A 5257-nucleotide genomic window follows, 5' to 3' on the forward strand; every position below is an offset into this window, starting at 1 on the left:
GATAATGCCGACTGCGTGGTGTGTTTTAGTCTGACATCACGTTGGTGTTTTTTGATTCGTAGGTTGACCATTCTCCCGGTTTCTCCAATGTATACTTTCCCGCAGGAACAAGGTATTTTGTATACTCCTGCGGAACTAAGTAGAGGTCTTTGATCTTTAGGATTTCTTAAGATTTGTCCTATCTTTTTGGGTGGTTTGAAAATAGTTCGGATATATTGTGTTTGTTTAATATCCTACCAATCCGATCTGTTGTTCCTTTGACATATGGGAGGATGGTTAGGATCCTTTCGTCTGGTTGTGTGTCAAAGACCGTTGTCTTATTTGCATGTTTATTGATTATTTTGGTTATGTCTTTTTTGTCGTGTCCGTTTTCCTGTAAGACCAGTTTGAGGTGGTTGAGTTCTGTCTGTAGATGTTCTTTGTCAGAGATGGTGAAAGCTCTATGTACTAGTGAGTTGATTGCTGATTGTTTTTGTGCTGGGTGGTGGTGCGACTCGGCAAGTAGATATCTGTCTGTGTGTGTTGGTTTTCTGTACACTTGATGGCCTAAGGTACCGTCAGCTTTCTTAGAGACAAGAACGTCTAGGAAAGGGAGTTTTCCATTTTCCTCTATGTCTATAGTGAAGTGGATATTTGGATGTTGTTTGTTGAGAAAAACAAGGAATTTACGTAGTTCGGCTCTGCCGTGTCTCCATGCCACGAATATGTCGTCTACATAACGGAACCAAACTTTTGGTTTTTTGGGTGTTTTTCTGAGGACCTCTTTCTCAAAATGCTTCATGAAGATGTTGGCGATTACAGGAGAAATAGGAGAGTCCATTGCCGCTCCTGAAGTTTGTTCATAAAATTGGTTGTTATAGGAGAAATAAGTGGTTGTCAAGCAATGCTCTATTAGCGGGATGAGGTCGGGAGGGACTTCATGTGGGGTCTTTATAATGTTTAATGTGTCTTTTATTGGGACTTGGGTGAAAAGTGATTCTACGTCGAAACTTACGAGCAGGTCTGTGGGACGTAGTCGGATGTTTTGAATCTTTTGTATGAAAGTCCGTTGAGTTGGTTATGTGTGATTCGGTTTTTCCAGTGAGGGGTTGTAGTGTTCGTGCTAGGAAGCGCGATAAGTTGTATGTCGGGGAGTGTATGGCGCTAACAATCGGTTGGAGCGGGATGTTTGATTTGTGTACTTTCGGTAGTCCTTTCGGTAGTCTTGGTGGGAGAGGATTTATAGGTTTTAATGTTGTTTTTGTTTCATTGGGAATGTTGCTTTTCTTCACTAGGATCTTGGTGTTCTGTGCGATTGTGTTAGTTGGATCTCTGTTGTGTCGATGACGATGTAGGATGAATCAACCACGATTTATGAAGTTGTCACAATATTAAGAATCGTATTTATTTTGTCTGATTATAAATTTATTAAACTGTCACAATATATTAATGTCAATAAGTACATTTAATCTTCACAGATAATCGTATACCCGTGCAAATATTAGAGTTCACACACTTTATCGATCTCGACAACGGCTGGGGACTGTCGTCCTGAGTCGAGTCGTGACACCGCCTGGGGACTTATGTCCTGAGTCACTTGTGATCGGTACGGACACGCAACAATCGCCTGAGGCCGTCGCCTTGAGTCGCGTTTGCTCGAGAAGATCTCTTAACACACTGTCTAGAGAGCAGAAGTTCACCGTGATACGGTCAAATTCGAATAACGAGAAATCGTCTCTTCCCGATCATCGCGTTCGTCGTCGCCATCGAAATCGCCCGAAGTCCTCTGAAGGGCTCTTTTTCTGCTGATTCGTGGATTCAAAGAGGCCGTGGTATCGATAACGCCGAGATATCGCCCAAATCATTTCCGCGTGTGTAAACCGAGAAGAAAAACGTCGGACCGTGGTTCGAGATTAAGAACGCCGAAAGTCTTTTGGTTTATACCGTCTGTTTCTGAACTTATACCGCGATTTTCTGCTCTCTCTTTCTCTATCTTATTATATGTGGTATATGTCACATATATGTGAGATCTCAAGAGCCGTCCGTTCAACACTTAATTTTGTCGTGCACGACCCTTTGAGTTCATATACGGAACAATCTCTGTCAAGCTTTTTGTATGCTTTGTCCGAGAGAAGGTTCTTTATCTTTTTCTTATAATCTGATGTGTTCATGACTACTGTCGTATTGCCTTTGTCGGCTGGAAGCACAATGATGTCTGTGTCCCTGTTCAGGTCTTGGAGGACCAATCATTCTTGTCTAGTGATATTTGGTGGAGGAGGTTTGGCTTTGGAAAGGATATCGGTTACCTGTCTGCGGATATTATCTGCTTGTTCTGATGGAAGTCGGTAGATGGTTGGCTCTATTTGGCTGATAATTTCTTCCTTTGGAACCTTTCTAGGTGCCACTGCGAAGTTAGGGCCTTTGGCAAGTGCAGATATAGTGTCTTGAGACAGGTCGTTGTTGGATAGGTTCTTGACGTTGAGTAGAGAAGGTTGTGGATTTTTGTGAGGGACGAGGTTTATGTATTTTTGTTTCTGTCTTTCAGAGGATAGTATGAGGGTCTTTGCGGCTTGTTCGTATGTAATGTGATCTAGGGTTTGCCAGATGTCATGCTGCAACATGACGGATAGGAATAGGTGAAGTTTCAAGGTTTTATGGGATATCTGGGCTACTTGTGTCTTAGTGAAGTGGATGCGTTCTTTGATAAGGATTAGGCTGGTTTTTTGAAGGATGTTTTTGGATTTGTGAGTTCCTAAGTGGTCCTTGAGTTGTAGGAACTTTGGGATGATGTTATTATCCCTACAGCATTTTAGGAATGCCAAGTTTGACAGTTTCTTGGCTAGGAAGACCATTCTCCCGGTTATTGAAGACCGACCAATTCCACCATCTCTTTCCCCTTCCACAATCCCTTCCCCCTCTCCGTCCATCCTCACCACCCCAACAAACAGCGTAATATAAAAAAGGAACGGCCCGGAGAAACAGCTCAATATCAGGCTGTCCTCGCCCTGATGAAGTGGACTGCAAGGTTTACGAAACGTTGGCATCTCAAGAATGGATATGGACACGGAGAAAACCCGCGAAATGCATAACCTTTATACAGAAAACATCCGTGGAAGCCTCAAGAATGTTATTGAAACTTCATTTTGGAAAATAATAAAATGTATTCTAATATATAATTACCGAAAGACTCTTATACGAACAGGAATCGCTCGGTCACTAGTAACTCGACCTTATACGGTAAGAGTTAATTTTGAAATAATTTCTTCAGGCATTCCCCAATTGTCCAGCAGATTTCGTATCATTATGAATACACATTGATGTTGAATCATGTAACAGAAGTATATAACGTAAATAATAGGAAAAATGGAAATAAATGCGATAAAATATTGAAAGGCCACTCGCGACAATACGTTTATGGACGTTTATGGGCAGCGACGTTATAATAACAGAAGACTCCAGAAAGAAGACGAGAGTCATTTAAGAATACGCAGGATAGAAGGCGCATCCTAACAAATCAAGTTTTGCTGTAATAACACAAATCGATTACAAGAACAAATTTCTTTTACTGTCCATAATGGATTTGAATGAATAATAGTAATTTTGCTCCAATAATAAAAAAATTTGCTAAGAACGCATTATTTTATTTTGACAACAAATTAACTTTGGTTGTAAAGACAAATACACACAGAAAATTTTTTCTATCTTAGCAACAAAACAGATTCTCTAATAACATATAATTTCTAAAAGTGTTTGTAACTAAATTTTATCGCTGCCATTACGAATACACAGTAACAATTATAGGTTTGCTAAAACAGTAAAATTATTTTTCTCCGTGTGGATCTTAAAATTATCTGCTATAATTATTGTAATTTTACATGTAATTTTTATACAGTATAGGCACTACAAGAGATTTTATATTATTAAAGTTTATCAATTATTCATAGTGGATCAAATAATAAATTGGACGAATTAATATATTTAATGGAATGAAAAATATACAATACAAAACATTAATGACAATGACATAAAACACTCGATAATTTTGTGGCGACTCGCCACTAGAGGTCCACGGGACTCACTCGGTTCGCGTAAGCGCCGCACCGTGCGAATTTTCCTTTAAATAGAATATCATGCTGGATTCATTCCAGGCGTCTAAGGCAAGTCTCACACTACATCGCCTTACTGATGAGTCTAGTAGTGTGGGACCAGGAAACGCTGCGGCCGACGACAAAGCTTCGAGTTAGGCCTCCTTAGTGGACACTTCCACAATTTGACAAAGCAAACAATAGAAAACGAGCAAGAAAGTTAGATTATAATAAAAATATATATTTGAGTTACAAAATCACTCAATCCTCTTACATAATACGTTTCGACTACACAGAGTTTTCTTCAATTAGCATATAATTAACGTAATAATCTCATCGTAAATTAAAAAACTGAATTCATATCATAATTATATCGAAATCGGCTAAAGTGTTGCCCCATCATATTCATAAGATTATTGTTATGATGTTATACGATATAACTAAATCCTTGTTCAAGGGCGAGAATCCCGTTGAGTCCAAAGAAAAAGTCAAAGTAATCTTATGAATATGGTGGGGTAACGCTTTAGAGGATTTTGATATAATTATGATATGAGTTCAGTTTTTTAATTTGCGATGAGATTATTACGTTAATTATATGCTAACTGAAGAAAACTGTGTAGTCGAACCGTATTATGTATGAGAATTGAGTGATTTTGTATCTTAAATATATATTTTTATTATAATCTAACTTTCTTTGGTCATTTTCTATTGTTTACAAAACATTAATATTTAATTATTTATAATATTTAATTACTTACGGCTTATTAATTGTCGTGTGTGAATTCTGATGTCGGCAACGGATACTGGCAGTACGTATACTGGCATCGTTTAATTGGAAACGTATATATAAATGCAGTATACTGTTCAGTGCAATACACTGATATAATACTGATAATATTGATACATATAATATATTGATAATACTGATATTGAAAAAGACAATTATTGAGAGAATTTACCGATTCCAATCTACTCTCATACTTATTTTTACTTATATTAAAGTCCAGTTCCACTATATAAGATTAACTAATTTCGGTTTAATTTACTGTTTATCTTTTCCTAATTCTCAGAATTAGAAAAGATAAAGAATAAATTGATCTGAGATTGTTAATCTTACATCGAGGGAACCGGGCCTAAGTAGTGTAGTAAATTTTATAACTTTTACCGTATAACTTCATAATGGTGGTCCATTC

General features: G+C 37.8%; 1 pseudogene; it reads right to left on the reverse strand.

The window, feature by feature from the left end:
- LOC108770719 (uncharacterized) overlaps nt 1-4871 on the reverse strand; it is a 13713-nt pseudogene extending 8842 nt beyond the window's left edge.
- Nucleotides 4872-5257: the final 386 nt, after the last annotated feature.

This window comes from Trachymyrmex cornetzi, unplaced genomic scaffold, assembly GCF_001594075.2.
Source record: "Trachymyrmex cornetzi isolate Tcor2-1 unplaced genomic scaffold, Tcor1.1 scaffold131, whole genome shotgun sequence".
Classification (NCBI taxonomy): Eukaryota; Metazoa; Arthropoda; class Insecta; order Hymenoptera; family Formicidae; genus Trachymyrmex; species Trachymyrmex cornetzi.